Source organism: Heliconius melpomene, chromosome 7 (assembly GCF_056956725.1).
Source record: "Heliconius melpomene rosina isolate 202511_hmr_F chromosome 7, ASM5695672v1, whole genome shotgun sequence".
Lineage (NCBI taxonomy): Eukaryota > Metazoa > Arthropoda > Insecta > Lepidoptera > Nymphalidae > Heliconius > Heliconius melpomene.
The window spans coordinates 11,220,312-11,244,437 of record NC_140395.1 but is presented as its reverse complement, the minus strand read 5'-3'; the positions used below and the strand labels follow the sequence as shown (position 1 = coordinate 11,244,437).

Below are 24,126 nucleotides of genomic sequence, written 5' to 3'. Positions count from 1 at the left end.
TAACTTTTGTTGAAATATGTATATTGTCACATTAAAATTATTAAATGTACAATACAACCACGAAGTCAAAATAAGCTTTTACTTACGAGTATGTTTATACATTATCATTAACATAGTAGAGAGCAATGGCGTAGGGGCACTAGCGTGCAACTGTAATCACGAAAGGTTGTTGATTCGATTTCCAGTCAAGAAAATTCAATATTAAATTTATTCATTCATTATATCATATATTCATTTCCTCGCTCTGGTAGCGGAGGCAAAGCGCGGTATGGAGTTCCACCATTTAAAAATTGGAAGACCGAGAAATTAAAAAAAAATAACAGAATAGCCAAAAAAAATGGACGTCTACAGTCATGTCTACTTTCAGCCATTATTATGAACCTCATCTCTCTTCTTCAGTATTGTCTACTGAAGGACCCACCTTGGATTTTCAAAGATCAACTGATATATTTTTATCTCTTCAATTGACTAACTGTTGTTATAATTGATATTTTTACCAGCTTCAGCTTTCTTCTCTTTCCTGCATTGCAGGATAAACGAACATCAAGAAAGTCGTTCTGCACTTTCTTCATTCGGTACTCGAGATATTGCGTGTTGAGTGGCGGAAACCACTGACACCTTCTATGTTTATAATCAGATGCTACTCTAATGACCAAAAAAGATTTACATTTTTTTATATTCATACATTATTTTATAATTTCACTATTAAAGCAATAATTATAAAATCTATTACATTTTCCTACACATACATATTATAATACTTAATTTTAAATAAGTTTCATCAAAATAAAATTAGCCTTAGACCAAAAACAAAACGAATTTAAAGAACCCCTCCGGATGAGCCCGCGTCAGCCGTGTATCTCGTTGTCTCCTTTGTGATGGTCAAGAAATGAGTGCGTATTATAATACCAAAAGGCTATACGATACGGGTTTCCGCCGAACGCCATATGCCGGGAATTCTATTTAATTTTCGTACTGACTTAACTGGTCGAGTGGACAGCCATTATCGCGTAAGTACAGGGTTCCTTTGTTGGGCGAACCGTTCGTTCTTTTCATATGAAAAAAAACTTATAATTTACGTATCAAATGAACACGTATAAAAGATTTTTGTATATTTTATTGAATATTTTTGTTACTTTGTAGTTATTTGTATTTTGTACCGAGTGAAGTATGGTGGGTTAAGTAGTCTTATTACCAACGAAAGGGAAGATAAAGCGTTTATTCTAATCTTGCAAGGTCATAATTGTCTTGTTGTTGAACAAAATCTACTTTATATTTCCTTTTTAATATGAATATTTTATGAAAATTAGTAAATTAATGCCCAAAATCGAAATTATACTATAACGAATGGGAGTTGTAACACTTTCACGCTCAAACTACTCAACCGAATATCATGAAACTTTGTAGACATAGTTTTAGAGATATAAGAAAGGACATAAGATACTTTTTAACAAACAAAATTCAAATATATTTGTCTTGGAGATAATATAAAAATAAATATAAGCGAGTGAAGTCGCGATTGAGTTTCTAGTTCTTATATAAAAACACGAATACCTTCTTAATTTCGCAGGCAGTGCCACAAGCGGATCGCTAGTATCCTTATAAAATCTGCCTTATTCTTCATAGGCCACTCGACAAATGTCAGAATTTTTCTTTATTCTCCATTATTTAATTACGGCCATCATATATTAGATCGGCCAATAAACCATTCACTCATTCATTAGTTCGTTCACATGTGAATGTGATCATAAACAAAAGTTCTTTTATACTAAAGACAGGTTAAACGGCCGGCACTCGGTAGTACTTACTGAGCGTTGGGCGGGGATCTCTTGTTAGTACAAAACGAAAGGAATAATTAAACGAGGTAACTTATAATTATTAAGTATAATGAGTTCGAGGTTTTTGTTTGAACGTTTCAATCAAATTTGAACGGTGCTTTTGATAGGTTGATTGATATGCGTAAATTTTTTTGTTGTATGAAAACAATTTTCAAGGATATTTTTTTTAAATAAAGTTGACCTCAACTTAACTTGTCTAGGTTAAAATCTATATACAGAAGTAACTACATTCTTAAAATAAAACCAAACGTAGCATTTACATTCTTAAAAATTCTTAAATGAAATTCTTAAAAAAAAACTTTATTTATAGTAAAAGCCCTTGATATTTAAAGTGTGTAAGTACTCATATCTGTTTCTAATAAATACCTACCTATAGAAGAATCGTATAGATTTATGATTCAGAAAAATGTCTTAATGTAGCCGCGGCCGTGCGCGCTGCTCGTGCTCATACAGTACTACGAGATAAATGTGCAATCTTAACTTCGAAAGCGCAAGTTTTGACTTTACATGATATATTTGTTTTACTTAATCTTGTTTAATAGTACATATCTATGGAAAGTTTTAATTTTTGATATAAATTTCGTTTGTATTAATTGCAAAACTTCTGCCTTCGTCATAGATATTATATTTAATACGTACATCCTACATTTATTTGTTCGTCCGAGACCATACTGACGCAGTGGTACAACGCGACGGTTGTGCATTCGAATGCTACTCGGAGAAAAGAAATAATTAAATATTTTCCTCGCTCTGGTAACAAGACAAGGCGCAACATTGAGTTTTTGCCGCCCAATACGCACTGTATCGATGATTCCGTGAAAAATGGAGAACAGAGTGTCTTAACATTAGATTCCCTACTAGATAGAGTTTTACAGAGTGAAACAAAAAATATATATTTACTCTAATATGAGAGCATGACCAGTGGTTTTTATTAGGACGAGGCGAGGGTGTATTATTATTTTTATATAAAATTTCTATTTACATATATAGATATAGAAACATTTATCATTGAAATATTCCAACTAATATTCGGGCGAATTCATCCAGTACATTAACTTTGAAAAAATAGAAACAACTTCTTACCAACTTTATATGACAAATAGAGATTTTAATTGTAGCAAAAGATATAGTGTTTGAGAGACAATACAAGAGAACATTAATGGTAGAGCAAATTGGGCGATCTAAGTGCCCACACTGTGCCCATAAACAATGCCCATCGCCGTTCCAGGCAAAACATTGGTCGACTATAATTTTTCCACATTCATACAATAAGGGTCGCAGTCAATGAGTCTAGCCTCATACTTACAAGAGTGTTACGCACACCGACGCACCCCCCACTCGTAGCAGCGCGAGGGAATCGCGTGCAAAAGCTCACACACGCACACACGGCCGCGTGGCCGGCGCCCTAAGCTGTGGTCACTACTCAGTACTAACGCAAACTGTGTGACGGACGGACACACGAAAAACGACCTGAAAATACTAATATAAAACAGGATTTTCACGATTTAGGCTCTCGTTCCTCAAAAAACGTATTAAAGTGCTTTAGTTTCACTGCGACGGTGCATCTCTTTGTTATTCTCTATATCTGTCAAAACTTCGTACCGGTACATGTGACGTTTTGGTATCGAAATGTAAACAAAGTTTCTGTTAGAAAATTAAGACGTTATTTACGAACGATGCGAGTTACGCGAGTTACGGACTTGGATATGTAAAATTAATCGCCGCAGTGTCGCAAGAGGAGAGACAGTTTGTTTGGATTATTTTGAACGAGTAAGTAATGCGTAGAACATAAAGTTATGAGGCATATTTCTCATAAACAAGGTTGTGAATGCTCAAATATGTGCAAAAAGTTGGTTGGCTTTTTGTTTTGCTACAATGTTGTGTATGACTCATGTGCACTTATATATTAAATATCAATTATGTATGGTTGAGGAATAAGCTTTGAACTTTTTTGTTTTGCCTTGGAAAGCTCATTTCATTGTAAGCAAAGTCATTATGCTTATAAAACATATAATTATATATAGATATGTCTTTTCCTTGTAACTCAATTTTTGTTCTAATATTTGTTATAGGAATTCAACAACTATTTTATTAAGTAGTATTTTTTTAGCTTCCCCCATATACTCGAAGATTAGGTTAGGCAGAGAGATCTTGGGAATTAAGCGTTAAAACACTTCACACTTTCCACCAAATTATGAAGGAATTGCGTTTTGAGAGGCAAAACTCAACGCCGCACTTAGCCTCGTTACCAGAGCAAGAGAATAATAACCTTAACTATTTCATTACCTCAAATGGGAATCGAACCTACAACCTGTCACACAATCACACGCTTGTATCCTTGCACCACGACTGCCCTCATTAAATACTAACTAGTATTTAATATGATAATGCTGTTAATTCAAATAGCATGGCATCAGCAATTCTTCATTTGCGGCCGCTATGGTAATCCTATAGGCACGCGCTAATTCTTAGGGGTGACGTCCGGTTACATCAGCGCGGTAGGGTTGTACCCTTTACTATTTGTTTTTCTTATGTTTAGATTTCACACTTGGTCGAGTTGTGTAACGAATTAATATGGTTTTACAACAGTTTTACTGTGAAATAGCTTATAATTTAGTATAAAATTGTATTTTTTATAAATACATACTTGCATTAGATTTATTTGTAAACAAACTATATTATTTTTGAAACTACTAAAAACACTTCTAAAACTTGTTTAGTTATAAGCACTCAAGTAATGAATCTAGTCTTACGGAATTTCTTAAATATTTTTGATAAGAGAGTATAAAGAGCAGAATAAGATACTTTTCAGGATACTTACAGGATACTTTATATCCACGATACTACAAGATACTTTTTATCTATTTTAACATTTTATCAAGTTCACTTTACAGAAATCTAAATTCCATACAGACAAAGTCGTCAACAGAAACTATTACTTAAAATAAGTCATTCAGACATTTCAGTTTGCAGAAAATGAACGCACCCCACGTCCTATGTCTTGACGCCTCGACGTATAATTGCATTCCGTTAATATATTGCTATGGGTGTCACTTATGGGGATTAAGCATAATATTTAATTGAAATATATTATATTTGATATAAATATATATTTTTTATATTATAGTAAAAATAGTGAAGTCGTCGTGGCAGCGCATAGCGCGAAGATAGTTAGTTCGATTTCCATTCATAGCAATCTTTTTTTGTTACATTCTCCTCCTTCTGGTGTCCATATAAAAGCGCACTTTAGGTTTCAATTTAGCTTATAATAAAATAATTTTTAATCCAATTTTCCATTACAATTAACCAATTACATACAAAACAAAACGATTTCACGAGAAACTTATAAACAAACATAAAGAGTCCATGTTATTACACTCATTAAGAAAACTAAGGGTTTTATTAGAACAAAAACTATCCAGAAGACAATATAAGATCTTAAGTGGTAAGGAGACGGCGGCCAGCATTTTCTTAATTTCTTAACCGCCGACTCACGCAGCGGGGTGGAATTAGGGAAACATCCGACACATTAACGTGTCATATAAGTATATGTGATGGGGCGTTGTGGCGCAGTGGTAATGTCTTGTTGGGAATTAGGTGGGTGTGGGTTTGGAGTTATTTAATTTGAGGTTGAGTTTAAAACTTATATGCTAAGATGGTCTTACGAAATTTCATGGCTAAAATTGTATTTTATTATTCAAATATATCTCAACTTATTTATCTTATTTATTTACACTTCTTCCTCATATAGCAGAGTAAGTAGAAGGGAAAATGGTGAATTATGATGAATTCAAATACTCCATTCCCCACTGTTCTCCCCGAGTGAGAATCGAACCGGCAACCTTTGTCACCATAACGGCCTCAGAAATAAATTATGAGATAAAAAAGTACTATATAAAAAAATATTTTACTCGTAAGCATCATACGGTTCACCTTAGAAATAACATATGTTGCGATGGTCTATACATAATTGCCCTTCCTCACGTGAAGGAATTATAAGGAAACTGCCTCTTTAGCCAAGCATTTTTCTTAGAAGATTAACTTTTACTTATATAATAAATATATCTAAGTATTATTTGTAGCAAATTTTGTAAGGTAAACTTTAGAAAGCCTTAAAGCTTTAGATTCTAAGTTTGTTTTAGTGTGTAACTATATAAGAGCTTAAATTAATTTACTGTGGACCACAAGAAAATAAGCTTATAAAACTCCGTTGTAGCTGAGTGATAATGTTTTTGTAAATTAACAGTTCAAATTCGAGGATTCAAGATTTTTAGACATAGGGAACCGAGTGTTAATACACTTCATTCACCATTCTCCACTCAATTTTTTAGACATCAATTCCTATTAAATATAATAATTCTCTTTTTGGGAATTTAAACCGCAACCATCCCACTTACAGTGAAACGCTGCCCCACTGCACCACGACCGCCTGTATCTATCACATCTTCATGAACGAAAATTCTAGAATAAAACATTTTACAAAGAAAAACATCTACACAATTGTTTGAACAAATATAATATATTCCATAACAATTTTCTCAAAGGAAAACTCCTTAAACGTGAACGTCTTAGCGTCCAGCCAGAAAGCAATAAAGACCACGAGCTTCCACGTTCATTAATTAACCCCTACACCTATCCCTCTCGCACTTAGGACAAATAGTTGTAAATGAGTGTACTCTCTCTCTCACACCAGCTTTGCGCAAAAATTAACTACTACATTCACACACTACCATACAATGCATATGCATTGCACATCACACCAATATAATCCCAAGTTAATATCCCCGCTCAGCCAAATTGATGTTAATTATCTGTTTAATAAGACACATTTTGGATTGCATTAATAATTTTGATATCGTACGCGGTCACGTGTGTTTAGTTTCTTATCCTCATGCAATAAATCTTGTAGTTCCCGTAATTACAATGTTCTTGTCTGGTGTGTGTTTTCATTATTGAAACACTTTCTTATTTAAAATTTATATGACGTCTAAATATATAAACAATGTAATAAGGTATAATATATGTATAGTTTTTCATGGAAAATGGTTGTTAAGTTGCAAATTGATGGAATTGGAATTTATTATTAATTAAGTTTAGCAGGTTCGCCAAAGGGAATCCAGTGTTAGGACACGGCGTTCCCTGCAGTGCCTTTTTCTCTGAACTTCTTTTATGCCGATTTTGTTAGCTGGTACTACTCAACTCACGACTCAACACTATTCATATTGCTGTCCCTTGAAGGATTCCATTTCATTTCCTCGAGTGGGAATCGAACCCATAATCTATCGTGTTTATTGTCACATGCTTGTGCTACTACCCTCAACAACACTACATCTGTTATATATGTTTAGTTATATCTTTTATTTATCCTTATACAATTTTCCATAAAAATACTTTTAATAAAAACCAAACCTGTGACCTCCAATGTACGTCAGATATAGGCATTTAATCTTGCAGAAATAATAATATGGATATAGGTTGGTAGATTGGTAGCTGTCAGTTTCTTTATAAATTATATATGCTTTCTTCGCATTGTCTGGTTTATTGGCAAGTCATAGAGCTTCAAGCTATTTATCTAAATAATTAAAATAATTATATGTAAAATATAAGAATATTTTCTTATTGTTGTTAAAATAGCTTCATGTTATAACCCTCACGTAGTAGGGTAGACAGAGACAACCTGGAAACCTAGTGCTACCCTCCGTACCCCTTAAGACACTTTCGTTCCTAAATTTCTGCCGAATTCTACTCGACGCCAGAGGGAAGAAATGAAAAAAAATATATTAATTGCCTCGAGTGAGAATCGCACCCACAACCCGTCGCGTTTTCAGTCGCACTTTTATGCCCCTGGGTCACGACTAGCCTCAAAAAAGTAAAGTATATAAATATGACAAGAAATTATTATGGACATTACAAGAAAAACAAACTATCTTCATAGAGTCATATTTTTTGTGTACTTTCAATACACTAAAATTCAATACACTAAAATAATATACAAAAACGATAATCAATTTTCCACTTACAACAAACATAGGTAACAAGAATTACATATCACATTAAAGTATTACAATAGAATGCTATCGAAGCACTCTGCATGGAACACCACCACCAGCACGTCACAATCAATCACGCACCAGCGTCATTACCGTCACATCTAAGCTCATTCATACACCAGAATTGTCTCCCGCACATACTTAACTTATCGTACTCGCTTCCTCTACCAAGCCGATGAATTTATTTTTATCCTTTTCCCTTCATTCTCCCTATATTGCGTAGATAATCGATTTTAAATGAAATCGATTATTTTTTGTTAATTTTTGACTAATAGATATATCATGTAGGGTAGTGGGTTCGAATGCATTGAAAATTGAGTGTATTTTCATATAGAATTCAATGTCATAGTCGTCAGTTTAGCTGCCGTCCCTGTCGCTCGGGCTGGGCGGCGCGCGCCTGGGCGGGCGGGCGGTATGCAAATGCTGGCATCGGTAGTGAGGGCCCGAGCGTGTGTGGGTAACTTGTACCATTGGCCGCACTAGAACGGCTAACTTCGCCACCGGTTACGGTTGTTTTTCGCTTCGCTTCTAATTAACTTCCGTATATTCTTGAAATAACTTTTCTCATCTCGTTCTTATTTAAGTTTTTGCCGGCTAGTCGTTTAACTAATTAGTTATTAGTATGTGAAATACTCTAGCGTGTGATATGCGAGAATACTATCTGGATTTTTAATTTCGCGTGCGCCAAGTGTTTATTTTGGAACGCGAGCGTGACGGGTTTCGTTTTAATATATGTAAATATCCCTTATTCCAGCGCAATCAACGTATTAAACGTATCTGACGTCAGTTCTTAGTGTCACAATGTTTACAAGTGATTTTTGAATGCGAATACTTAAATTTATGGACGCCGTTGCTAACTTTGTTAAAATGTTATTTTTATTGCTGAAAGAGTGAGGTTTTATGAGCTTTAAAAATAAATTAATCGGTTCGGACCAGTTAAGTCGCGTTTTCCGAGAGTTCGCAGGTGAATATTTCACTCGTAATCATGGAGAAACGAAAGGAAATAAATATTTTAATTTATTATTCGATAAATATTTTATTTTATATAGATATACGTTTTTCTAAATTGTTCTCGATATATCTAAAAGAATTTTATCATCAATATCGATTTTGTTAATACTCGTACATTGATGTTAATAAAAAATGCTTTCAAACATAAAATATTCATATAGTACTGTAATTTGCTATTATTTTTTTATATAATTAGACGTAAAATGGCCAACGCTATTCAAATCCACCGCTTATTTTATAGCAACTTCTAATTCGACGGTTATAAAACTCGGAACGAACACACGCAACGTGCGAAAATGCAAATTCATATGGAATTAACTCGTTTTATTGCAACATCAAAGAACTTTAATTGTTCTCGTGAGTGACGTCGAGAGTTCACCAGGATTCGAATACAATTTAGGGTGTGGTCAGAACAAAATTGAACATTGACAGCAATAAATTTTTATAGTGTTCCTGAGATATTCCTTTTAGTGTACCAATTTATACTTCCCCGGCAGGGAAGGTCGGTTGCAAATTAGAAAGTTTATGTGTGAATATATCGTAAATTAAGTTCGCGGGCTAGCAGCGACTAAGATGCAGTTTTTAATGGCGGTTTTAATTAGTACCCCCAATGATTTATGGGTAATCAAAACAACTCATAAATCTTTATTGTAATATAAAAGATGCGAATGAGAGAGATAGCACTTGGTGTCGTTTAAATATTAATATATGCAATATAATACGTGTCGTTTTAATGCTTGTTGGTGGAATATTAATATTTAATTTAAATATAATAATGAACAAATTTTATAAGAAAAATATTTTCTTTAAAATAGAGCAACATTTTATAGAATACGGTACCTACCTACTCATTTAACACGAAAAGTGATAAATTCGCTTTTTCTACAAATATTTTCGTTTACGTTAAAATAATTTATTTTCAATACACCGTTCTTAAGTTAGAACAATCGTGATCCACCAACACGAACTCTTCATATATAAAATAAAATTTATCGATAAATCGCCAAAGTCCGTCCGTATAGATTAACGAAAAAAATAAAAAAAAAACGCAAAAGACAAAAGGCGACGAAAGATATTCGCAACGGAACGCATTTCGAAGGAGCTTTTGTTTTGAGAGTATTTCACATACATATAGGCTGAGCGATTTATTTTTATATTGGCATATGATTCATAAGTTGGCATTGTTGAATCCATTGAAATATTTACTTTTTGTGGGAATCGTTTGATTTATCTGTTCGTTTTGACAACTACATTCATTGATTACCTATATGAATAAATATTTTATTTTTATTTTAATTTTACAGTACATAACTATTATTGAATGTAAAATTTACTTTAAATTTATTTCCATACTGATTCCTATAGAAATTATAACAGTGTAAAGACAAAAAGTGTATGAATGAAGAGTGAATGACACACATGGCTAACCTAGGATGCGCACGCGCTGTTCTATATCAGGTGAGTTTTATTAATAAAATTATCCTAATAAGATTAATATTATTTTAATAAGAAAATATTATTTTAATAGGAAATTGTCTAAATAACTCTAGTTTTAATTGACTCTATGAAGAAATTTCGTAGGTAGGTTCATTTGCTGCCGAGATTCTAATTTAAAACCAATTGATTAATTTTCTTTCATTTAAGATAGTAAACAGAAACGCCGTAGTAATGTATTTTTTCTCTTCTTAACATTTCGCCCCCTTCCACAAAAAAAAACAAGGGATTAATTTTTTATTCTTTGCACCTACCTACCCAAAACGGATTTGTAACCACAACTAGAGAAAAAAAAAGCCAAATTCAACACAATGCAATAGGTACAATATTTTTGTGTATTGCTCAAAAATAAATTCACTTGCAATCAAAAACCAATAAGCAAATTGAAAGCAAAGTTTCCGCTAAAATTAATCAACTTTAGTTTACCCTTTACAGGCAGAGACGGGGTTGTTAGCAAGTAAATACCTAATAAAAAGTTAGTCTGGATTCACTTAGAGTATTGGGACAGATGCACGCGATGTCGGATTTCGTTAATTCTTCATTGGTCGTTGCAACAAAATATATTTGTTTTAACTGATATCTAAATAGATTTGTCTAGGTTCTTTTAAGGTACCCGAATAATACACATAGAAGAACTCTTCTCTGACTATTCATTTTAGTGTTGACTATATTTTAAATCTCTCTAGAATACACACCTATATCGACATAATCTGGCAGTGTCTGTTTTTCATTCATATTTAATAATAACCTAATATTACAATTTAAATGAAACATTTATTTTATTTAGGTATAACCATTTCATACATGTATTTGACTCCTTGCATAGTATATCAATATGAATTATTTCAATTAAGATCTTTTCATAAAATCATAGTAAGATATCCAATTAAATACCTTATACTTTAAGAATCTAAATAGAAAAATAACAAGACAATACAGATATAGTGTTTGATGTTGTTTTAGTAAGAATTGAAAAAAATTCTTAGCAGAAAGTATTTGAAAAATAAAATATTCCGTAAAAAAATTGGACTTACATCAATATGAAGCACTGCGCCATAACAGTCTCCATCTCTTCAATAATTCACCAAATTACGTAAAACCAAAAATTAAACAAATTAGCTTATAAATATACAAAACTAAAATTAACCACTCACAACTAAAGCAATTCATAAAACTAACCGATGATTTCATAATAAACAAATAATTAAGAACGACAGTAATTATTATTCATAAGGCGGACAGACGCGATAATCGGCGCGCCATCTTGCTAGCGGCGGCCAAATGTTTCCGCTTTAATTTCTCAGTAATTTGGTGTTTCCGGTCTCAGCTAATCCATCCATCGAGTAATTCGATTATTTCGAATATAAATTATCGATTTTTGAATACAGTAGTGGATACCAATTTTGGTAGTACACAAAAGAACTTGTTTACTACTTGTTATTACTTCTCTTTTTATTGAATAATTAACTCAAATTTATGGTATTATGCTATAATTGGATTGATTTTATTAAATTTCGTACTTTCTTTTATATCTTCTAATTTATAGTTTAGTCAAAAGTGTCTAAATCGGTTTAGTTTCGCTAATCGATATTATGCTATGGTTAGATTCGATTAATTCCGTTGTAAATTAACACGGCGGGTAACGGGTATCGACGTGGACGCCGTCGCCATGGCAACGCGCCCCATACTTACAACTCACTAATTACGCCACACTGATTGCTTTTCACTTTTTTTGCCCCACGAGAGATTGACGCCACCCTCTCTATAGTTCGGTGGTATCGATTCAAACATGTGTCGATGTTGTTTTTGTAACTTTTATTATCTGCTTATATTATATTCTTTAGACTCTAAAGCAATTTTGAAATTTTTCTGATTGCGTTTCGTAAAACAAAGTTGCTGAAATATTTACTTTATGTAATAATGCCTTTTTTGTTCTTTTTGAGTGCTAAGATATTTTTCTTATTTCAACTGTCATATGGAAAAATATTTACCTACCTATATATAAAACTCTCCCGTTACTGAGTGACTGACAGAGTATTCTCTGTCAGAGACAAAACTACATCTTCGTTCTTAGAAGATTAAAATTTGACACGTGGTAACCTGCGTTAGGTAGTGTTTGCATCAAGAGTAGATGTAGTAGGCGAAAACTAAGGTGCTAATAAAGGTAATTAAAAAAAATATTTTACTTATTTAAACCTCTAAATAGAAATTAATCATAAATAATTATGATTAATTTCTATTAAGCAACTAATCATAATTGAATAACATACAACGAATAGACTTTTAACAAAAACACCACAATTAATAATATCAATCTTAAAAAAGTATAATATGATAAATACAAACAACTTCCACTTTAAAATTAATTTGTTAAATATTACATTTTTATACAAAAAAAAACTTTTTCTACATCCATGACGGTGCATCCTCTCCTACTGTGGCTAGTGACGTCACGTGATCGATACTCGATAGGAAACGAGTCATTATACTGTTTTTATTCGTTACACTTATTAATCGAGTGATTAATTATGTTTTTTGTATCACGACGGGTGTTTGTATCGATTTTTATCAAAATATTATTATTTATAAAAAAATGCTATGAAAAAATGGTGTGACGCTATAGAATATTAATTTTTACACTCTAATAGCAATTGGAAACGAAAGTTTCTTAATGTTAATAGAATGTAACCTTAGGTTGTGTTCCGTCCTCCATGTTCTGTCCGCCTATCTTGCATACGAGATATGTATGGAATACAGCGATTCTATGTAGGAAGCTGCTAAAAAGACAAAAAAAAACTGCGTTCTAAAATAATAATTAATTACTATTTATTATCAAATACGATTCTTAAAGAACTAAAAGGCTTGACAATTTAATGATATACAAAATTTTCTGTCGTGTATTTCTTTTATGTAAAGCATAAATAAATAAAGTTATTTATAAAGTTAAAGTTAGTTGCTAGGTTTCACATCACGTTGCATAGGAAGGAAATACCTGTAAATAAATGTACTTAGAAATAAGATTTGACACCCACCACTAACAGTTGACGTCTTAACGGACATAGAAAAAACAAGTATTTCTCACTTTTACAAATCGTATTAAAGATTATTAATAATAACAAATAAACTCAGAATTACTAATAAACCAAAATATATACCAATTTTATCGTACCAAATTGCATTGTTTTTCATATAAATTACTATTTTTATATAAAAAAACTTATACATTTTTTTAATTAAAAATCGAATCCACACCATCCACACATGCTTACATCACACCATTGAACATAAAGGACAACCAGAATCGATTCGTAACTGGGCATTTCGCGTTGACCGTTCATCAGATAGCGCAGCCCTGACCTTGCCCAACACACGCGCCCTACGCACGCAACACTACACTAGGTGAATACGACACTGTGACGTAGTGAATAACTTTTAATGTTGTTTAAGTATTTGTTTTTAAATTAAATTGTTGTTTTTTTTAATGGGAAAGATAAGAAAAATAGTTTAAATTTAAACTAATATATATTTTTCTGGTTAGAAAACAGTTTACAAAATCTTATTAAATCGATGTTTAACTTTTTTAGTAATTTAAAACGCTTTATGCCACATTTTGCATGGAAGACATAGAATATCTAGTTTAGTTTCACGCTGAATCCCGAACATGGCAGGGTACAGTGTTAAGGCACTCCTTTCCCATTGAAACACTTCCGTTCTCCACTTTTCGCTGAATTCTCGAGACATTGCATATTCAATGGCGGAATTTAACACCGCGCTTTGCTTCATTACCAGTGTGAGATCAAACCCACAACCATCGCGCTTACACTTAGACACAACGCCACGACGGATCTAATTTCAATATCCATTTACAATCCTATTAAGTATAATAAACATTCGATCATAATAACGTAATTAGCATTTTCCATATTATACCTTTTTCTATGTCATGTGACGATAAAACTATTAGCATATAAGTAATGTAATTAAATTAAATATACAAAAGAATTCTTATTTGAAAATATCCAATATTAGATGTGAAAGACGTATAAAAATTAACTAACAAGTATAAGTAAAAGGAAATAATAGAAATACCTTTCATACAAACAAAAAAGTCTTCAAGTTACCTAAACTACTTAGTGTGAACCGATTCTACAAACCACAATACTTCAAAGTTACCTCACTAACCCACTAAACAAGTCCCCTGTAACAATAATAAGGTAGAAATACAAATACAAGTAGGTACAACCCACTAGTCGCCAAGTTTCGCACTAATCCAGCATTCCACTAATACTGAGGATATAAGTCAAAAGTCAACATTAATAAAATCTGCTGGGCCGATTAACATTTCAAAAATCACGATGGCTGCAAAACACGCGATGCCCTCCCTCCATCACAAAGGAAATAACTAAATCCCTTTAATATCGGTATCTACTAATATTATTGATTTAATTTTTCCTCGATACTCCTTATGCGGGCTGGTCTGTATGAATTAAAGTTACCAGCGACGTGTGTGTGCATTCGCAACACGTAATTAGTGAAATGGGGGTCGATATTATTAATGAGGGTTGGGGGGGGGTTGGTAAGACGGGGTTGATTGTTATCTAGTTCAAGCTTTTATGTTCTTTTCTATGGATCATCTATCTATCTATCTATCTATCTATTGACTGTCTAGTCGATACGTTGGTCGCCGGTCTTTAATTATAGGGGCTAACAGGCTAACTGCCGCGAACACCTCGCTTGACACACTAATGGCGTCTATAGAGGGACGCTTATAATTTTCTATAATTATTCATTTGAACACGGCAAAGTTTCGACAGTTACGAGACGTATTAAGTTTTAATTTACCGGTCGTGTTTGTTATTACGGTATTTTCGTTGTCGTTTTTAATGTTTTATCGGTATATTTTATCGTTATTATTGATTCTAATTTCGTAGTTGTCATTATTTGTGTAATGACTCATTAGGAGTTATTGTTTGTAAAATATGAAAGAAGAATTATTAAAATAACAGAAATTATTTTGTGGAAGCCCATTACTTTGGAGGATATTTAAAAAAGACAAAGCTACCATAATAAAACTATATATTAGACTTGTTGATATGATACCAACGAATGTAAGATTTTTTTCAAAGAAGACCACAAACGTAGGGTTAGAATTGAATATACTATGTATATTTATTGATACATATTTAATTCTTATTGGTCCCAACTTAAAATCCAAATGTTTAATTATTCAAAATATCGTTAGCTGTTTCCATTAATTAAAAGGTAAAAGTCCTCAACAACTTTGACACCACCTTGACAAAATCACCGGTCAGCCGACACGTCTGATTTCAAACAAGACGCAATGCCACGTACTAAACTGACATGTGAATAGACCGCTGGTACTTCACTGATTAATAAGATGGGGTTGGAAGCAAGGGGTACCCGCCACCCCACGCCGGCTCCCTCGCGCCTTACCCACAAAACAAAAAAAAATGTGACTCATCAACGCACACCAAGAAATAACTAACACTATCATATATAAAATCATAACGATATAAATACCATTTGTATATTTAAATTATCAACCTTATTATAATGGTAAAAGGTTCCTATTGGAGTAAATTGAGAACTGGTGAGCCATTCTTAAGCAAAGTTAGGTCTCATATAATCGTTCATTATCGCACACATACGCAATCCACGTATTGTCCGCACACATTTAAACGTTAATTATATCGGAAAGTAGGGGGTAGGGGTTAGTTGATTTGATTAATTCTAGCTAGAAGAAATAGCCTTGTTTGGCATATCTAATGCCAACAAACGATAAAACTTACATATATTCCAATATGATTTATTAGCTTCATACTGTATAGCGAGGTAGGCAGAGGGTACCTAGTGTCAAGACATTTCATTCCCCACTTTCCACTTAATATTTCGAGACATTGAGTGTCGGAATTCAACGCCGTAGCTCGTCTTGTTACCAAAGCGAAGAAATCAAAATAATTGATTTTCCCGAGTGAGAATCGAACATACAAATAGAAGCTTTGCCACTACGCGATGGCGGCCTTGTTCCAATATGAATATTATTCTATTAAGTAATTTAAAGTATTACGTATCTATCTAGATAAATGTACTTATAGGTAATATCTGTATGAATTTTAATTAAATTTGTATGCAATTAAAATATTATAAACGATAATTGCACTTGGTACTTAAATAATAATGCCATATTATGTCATATTTTTTCACATTCGAGTGTTATAAATAGGGAAAACTAAGTATTTTATTATTTTTTTAAGTTATTCTCAAAATAAAGTGAGTATTGTACGAATTTGTTCGAGGAATCGAAAATACGCGTCTGGTTAGACGCAAACTTGAAATTATAGTACTATAGCTTGGGATTTAATATAAACGGCGCTTAAGCTTATGTTATATTATAGGCAAATTATACAAAAAATCTTTACATAAATCTATAAGAATAACTATTATGTAAAAGCTATATCGCTGTAAAGTTTTTTCTTAATCTGTTCAGTAGTTTTTACGTCAAAGTGAAACTAACATCCATCCTTACAATTTTTTACATTTATAATATTAGTAGGATATCTGTAACATATTAATATAAATAGAGTTTTGTAAAAATACGTTTATGTAAAAATTTACATAATGAAGTGATAATGAAGAAGATGAAATTGTGCTTTACTAGTGGTTTTTCTTCTCTGGTCAAATTGAAATAATTAAGAGTAGTTACGCAACACGCAACGGAAGGTTGAGCTCTCCCGTTGCAACATTTTTCGTTGTTACCTCGCTCTTATGTTGGCTATGGCGTGATGTAATATGGACTTCCTCAACAAATAGATAGTCCGACACAACATTTTTTTTCAATTCGAACCATTTCTTTAAGATTAGCGCATACAAACAAACAAACTCTTCAATTTTATAATATTAGTAAAGTTATAATTAATATTTATGCAAATTGTACCTCATAAGTCAATAACTATTTATATATAAATAAATCCATTCTAAGTATTTACAATATTCATCCATAGGAAGTAATTTACAAGATATTGACAAATCACTTGAACGCACAACCAATACTGTATTACAATATGTATGAACCTATGAATAACTTGCTATTAAGTGTTTTTGTGGAAACGAGCTTTATATAAGAAAAGATGATAATTTTATATACATACGCGTGATAGATAGATCTACAAACTATGGGACGAACAGAGAGAAAGTTCACTTAGTTTTCTGTTTAGTAATGTGTTAAGATCAACTTAAAATATTGTTTATAAAATATAGGCAAGTAAATGTTTTAATCAAATGTGAAAATAGACAATATTAAATCAGTTATTAACGTTAATATATAAAGTAATACTTCTTAATCAATAATCGCGCACACTACAGGGGAACCTAGTGTTAAGACACTCTGTGTTTTGAGAATTAAAGTTAATGGGTATAGGATCCCAGTCAACGGACATTCGCGTGTTTAATGTCGTTTGAAATTCTGAAAAAAGCTCCGGAAATATTTTATTATTGGCTGAACTTCATTCGACGCTGACAAATTGCCGATTTTTTCGAACAATTTTATTTTTTGTCTCGAATTTAGAGCGACTTGCGGCGCATTCGCGATAAATACGCTTTTTTTTAATTGCATGTTCGCGGATTTTACTTAAATAGTGTTGACGTGTCAGGCGATCGCCGACTTAAAGTTTCTATTTAGTTTTGTCAAAATTTTCCTTTATAAATTCCCCAAATTTTCCAGACTTGCTATAAATTCTTTAAATATTGCCGTTTAACTCTATTTTGTTTGCAAAGAAAAGAGGGACAGAACAGGAATTTATTATACATTACTATTAAAATGTAATATATCTATGAATAATTTAGTCAGCACACTTTAGCCAAGTCTCCACCCCATTTTTTGAAGCTTCCTTCTAAGAAGTGTCATCTGCATATGCAAAAATATTAGTCTCGTGCCGGACTTATGCAAATGTCATGCAATCCTTGACGCGTACTCGCTTTGTACGAAGTAAATTTGTGGCCCGTGCCGTTACCGAGGTGTCTAATGTATGTAAATGGTATCTAAGACGATAGTCAATTTTATGTGACGCCAGTATGATAATTCGCACGTGGACTCTTCATATGCAAAGTAGTTAAGGCCTTTGCCCCTCTATTTTGTTACAAAATATAACATTTATTGAATTGAAATTGAATCTAAATTGAATATATTTAGTTATTCATAATTCATTGGGTAAATAAAATATGAATTTGTTATTTAAGCTTAATAATTTCCTATGTTTTTATTATAAACCGAATGTACATTGCAAAACCAACTTTTAAGACAAATAAAAATTTCATATATTACTATTCTTTGCCAGGTGAAGTATTTCAGCATAACATACAGTCTCGTACTACAAATGTTAACCTAAGTAACTATCGCTCTACGGGAGAAGTACCACCATCCCCACAATTGACACCCCGTACCTATCGATAGTTGCACTTCGATATTCTCGAATTTCATATGTGTATCTCTAATTTCAATAAAACCCTTCGCTACCTGCCATCTCATTTCCATATCAATGTACGTCTCTGAAATTTCTTTTCTCTCGCTAAAGTATGCAAGGCCCGTGCTTCATATCATTACTGTAAGAGTTCCACCAAAATTGGATCACCCTGTAACGCTGTCATACCCTTTGTTAATAGTAACGGTTTCTTTTCAATTCATACTTTTTGTAATGTGATATTTGCGTTGTTTTCACTAAGGGCCAGAATTGTCGTTGATTTTTGAAACTGAGAATTCAGTTTTCTTCTTTGATGTTTACTTTTACAAGAAATAAAAAAATAATTAAATCTTAATATTAGTGCAAAAGAAAGATGCTCAACTAAAATTGATTTAAAATCGTACCAAGATAGCGGATGTTCAAAGAAATCTCCAAAGCTAATAATTCGTAACAATTATCTGATAAGTATCATCACGTCTAGAAGTTCACCCTTCTTCCCATACGAACTCTGCGTTCAATAGTCATTCCGAAGCATCTCGTCTATTATTACGAACTTCCTCCAACCCTTTGGATGCGTCTACAATGCAAACCTTAAATTTATGCATGTAGTTAACAATAGCGTCATCGGTTGCATAATTTGATTATGAAATTTTTGTCGGCTGAGGGCAGGTATTGGATCGTAAAATTAAATTTAGACCTATAGCTGGTTAATTTTTGGAATATACGAACCTCTCGATATCGAAGGGTCCCGACCGTGTATCATTCGTAACAATGGCGTTCGATCAATTATTATTTCTACCTTTGATGAAATTTTTACTTGTTACTGTAACGGTTGCAGCATTGTCGCGCGTACGCTTAATGTCTTCTGTGAGAATTTGCATATATTGGTTATTGATTGTAAAAATATTCAAATACATGTTTAAACCGTTCGATCGGTCCGTTACGGTACTCGTCATTTAGGTATAACAATAGACATTTGGTTTGCTAAATGATGTTCTGTACCTACTATAATTTATGTTGGGATGCTAAATTATTTACTTGTTTTTTTTTTAATTTGTATTTTTGAATATAATATCATTTTTTTTTTGTGGAACTGACTCTATCTAAAGAGTAAGTTTCCCAGATTCCTTAAGCTAAAAAATAATATTTTTCCCCTAATATTTTTCAATTATTTTTTCATTGACTTTTTATAACATTCTATGAAAAAAAATATCAGAAAACGAGCTGTCACATCAACCACATTGCCAGAGTGAATTCTATAGTAAAGTTAGTTGCATATTTCTAGACAATACTTAGTCATTGCGATACGCGTATAGTGGACTATTTCCACGTCACGGCGGAGGGAACCTAATTGTGACGACGTGTTCGTTGGAACCATTGCACGAGACCACGTCCCAGTTTTCCGACGGCACTCGCGATATTTCTGAATGGCTTTGTTCTTGTTATTCAATGCTGTGTAAAACAGGTGAATCTTTTGTTAATAGTAAAGTTGTATTAATTTAATTTTTTTTTTGTTGAGATATAGTGTTATTTGATAGAAAAAAAATACAGTCGAATTGATAACCTCCTTTTCTTAGAGAAGTCGGTTAAAAAATCAATTTTAATACCTTAAGTCAAGCTACTGATTGTCGTCTCTTCTATAAAAACATAATATAGAGAGCGCAAATATGTATAATAAAAAATAAAAAAAAAATTTAAACCCAAATCTTTAACTTTACATAACTATGTTATAGAAATGCAAATTTAAAAGGATAAAAAATATATTCCTTTGCTTCCTACCCCGTAACGGCTCGTGCTACAACTACCATAGTCAATTATAATTGTATGACAGCATCTAAGTATCTGATAGCTAACGTCATCTCATAGGCCCTAAGTACTTTGCATATGTTAAAAAGACGCGTGCGGCCAACACTCGCTTCATTTACATATTGACATTTAATACGGCGAGTTATGTAAATTGTAACACTTCTATAAGTAGAATATATTGAAAGGAATAAAAGATGTTTTGGATGAAGTGTGAAATATACCTATCACTTAGAAATTAAATTTAAATAATAAATTCTATTTTTTTGGATAATATAAAGGTATAATTATACTTACAATTATAATCAATAAATAATATAAAATCAATCATGAACGACTTGTTTCCATAATTCATAGAAAATCAAAAAACAACCAACTAAATTTCACCAAATAAAACAACAGAAAACGACGATGTCAAAGGATAAATAACCTTCGTTTTCGAGTAGGGATTGAACCTAATGTGTATTTTTTTACTTAAGATTAATTACGAAGTTTTACTTAATTATTACTAGTTAGTATTGCTAATGCCATTATAAAAACAATAAATTTTACACGTGTAAAAATGGCTTATTATAATTTAACAGAACATTAATTCCTTATTTATTATTATACTACAAATACAAACGGTTACTGTTACATAACTACTACGTTTAATATCGACTTCATTGCATATTTCACACTTACTTCAATTTGTAGCCTGCTTATAGCAGGGAAGTCAGAGGGAACCTAGTTTTAGGATAATCTATTCCCTACCACTCGCCCAAGTTTCGAGACTTGTTACCAGAGCAAAGAATTAAAATTAAGTACCATCGGGAATATTGACATAAGGAAATCGAACCTACATGCATTGCGCCGTCTTACTATAGCCAGATGCTGTGCCATAACATCCTCATGAATATGAATATGATTTCTTTTCCATAGGAAAGTATTACATATATCTTAAAGTCTCTCTAGGTATGTCACGCGACAAAACCGTTGATGCTAAGGCTCGTGCGTAGAAAACATGCATTATTGATTATAATTATATGACGAAAGGGTCAGGATTTACATTTGACACCTATCAACGAATATAAATTAAGTGGGTGGCGTTAAGAGAAATTATTTTTTTTTAAATAAAAAAAAATATTTTTTGCGTGTTAAAATAGATAAAATTTTACATTTTATCCTCTTAGGTGACAAGTTAATGATTTGCATAATTGTAGCGTTTTGTTTAACATTTCCTGCTTATTATATTATTAGTATGGATATTTTAATGGATTTTTAGAATAAATTAAGATAAATAAAAAAATAATACGAAACGTAACATTAATATTGTCAATAAGGAAATAGAAGTTAAATTAACTAATTAAGAAAAAAAACTACTTAAAAAAAAAGAAAAATGACTGAAAAATAATTATATTAAAGAAAACAACAAACACAACAAGACTTCAATACGTCCGTACAAGTACATTCTTCCCACGTACAATGTTATACAATCGCAAAGCCACAAGCGACAATGTCTAAATATAATAAGAACTAGAACATGCAAGTGTAAATGAGCGACCGAAACCCTACCGTTGCAGGCGCAGGGCTGTAGGGCTTCCAATTACCTAGCCCAGTAATTAAATACGGTATAATTATTTAATGCAATCAACATTATTACATCTGTACTTATTGTGATATATATATACTTAAGTATAGCGTGATAAACGGGTTATATAAGGCTTTTATATTTCTATAGAATTAGCTATTATATAGGCAGCTGTGGCGCAGTGGTGGAGCGTGGGTTCAAAGGGTTGCGGTGTTGAAGTTCCGTCACTCAACAAACATTGGCTTAAAATACGGCCAAAAGTGATAAAAGGGATTTTCTACTTTACATTTTAGAGTAGACGCAAGCAAAGTCGGGGACGACAACTAGCCAATATATAAAACAATATACCTAATATGCTATGTTTTTTAGTTTAATTTTATATCTAAGACATTAGGTTTTTGCATACTTAAATAATTAAATGGCCGAAACGTGACCACGCTATAGCAAAAATTCTAATTTCACTGAACTGTTCTTTAATTATCATAATTTCCTTATAGAATTCATTCATCGGCAATTTAATGTCAAACAAATAAATAACTTGTTAATAAAGATAATGATATCCGCTGTTAATGTCCAAAGAAATTCGTATATGCATATTTCATTAATTTTATGGTAGGTATTTCACTTTCATTTGTAGATGTGTAGGCTCATCAATGGTTTTAGGGTTCCGTACCTCAAAAAGATTTTTCTTTTTGAGGTACGGAACCTTACAAAATATTAGTAAAATATTAGTTTTTGTTTACAACAAAGAAAGTTTAACATAAAGACACAAATAGAATAAAACGTATAATTAAATACCTCGAGAATTCGGTGGAAAGTGGGGAACGGAGTGCCTTAACACTCAGGTTCCCTCTGCCCACCACGTAGTATGCGAGATATAAATAGCTAAAAAAAATGAGTAACATAGTTAATTAATGAAACATATACGCTAAATCGATATGCATAGTTCAGTCCGGGTCCGGCGTCGACGGTCAGCCGCTTCCGGTTGCCTCTGTCGACCCATGTCATTCATCGTCGCCTTTGTATACCCATAATAATTGTCATGGCATTCAATTATTGGGTAATAGATGAAGTTTAGAAACACAGAATAATCGATTTTTATAATCGATGTCGAAATTTATTGAAAATCTAAAAGACATGGAGGATATTTACATTAATATTTATATAAAAATTTAGAATACAGCTAAGACATGATAGATACCTATGATATAATCTAATGTTAAAATACTTCGTTCTTATTAAGACACTTTCGTTTCCCATTTTTCGCCGAACTCTTGACGTCTGCTTGTTGAATGGCGTAACTCAACACCGCCTTTGCCTCATTATCAAAGAGACAAAACGAAAATATTAAATATTTTAGAGGGAATCGAACTCACAACCTATCGCATTTACATTCTTACGCTTGTACCACTGGAATCTCAGAGTTGTCTGTCAAACATTTAAACTTAGTTTGTTTCTTTTACATTTCGTTGAAAAGCAATAAACACATCCAAAGAGTATTAGTAAGAAATACTGAACCCGAGACCTTGCCATTATTTAATTTATAACAACCAAAGCGAGTCGACATTGTCGCTTAAAACGGTGTGAGTTTAAATAAAGCCTACGTAAATCTCTGCGTAGGAGTGTGTACACGTTCCTTTAGAAAACAATATTATTCTATTATATTATATTTCTATTTTACGATAGTCCACATCTTATATTGACACGTCTAATTGATATTATACGAATATATTATGGTAATTTAATAACAAATGTATCATTATAAATTTAGAGTTTCCATATTGAATCACAATAGATTTTTAATGGCGTCCAATATGTAAATATATGGTAGGTGCGTTTTATTATTGAGAAGTGTCACAAAAATATGCGATATTTAATAACTA

The 24,126-nt window shown here is 32.3% G+C and overlaps 1 long non-coding RNA gene across 1 annotated transcript in view; it reads right to left on the bottom strand.

Annotated features, from left to right (window-relative positions):
• The window catches only part of LOC146537857 (uncharacterized), a 100,840-nt gene extending 89,170 nt beyond the window's left edge, over positions 1-11,670 (bottom strand). Inside the window, exon 1 of the long non-coding RNA XR_014878101.1 lies at positions 11,428-11,670. This is a non-coding gene — a long non-coding RNA (uncharacterized LOC146537857). The remainder of the gene's footprint in view (positions 1-11,427) is intronic.
• Between the last annotated feature and the right edge of the window lie 12,456 nt (positions 11,671-24,126).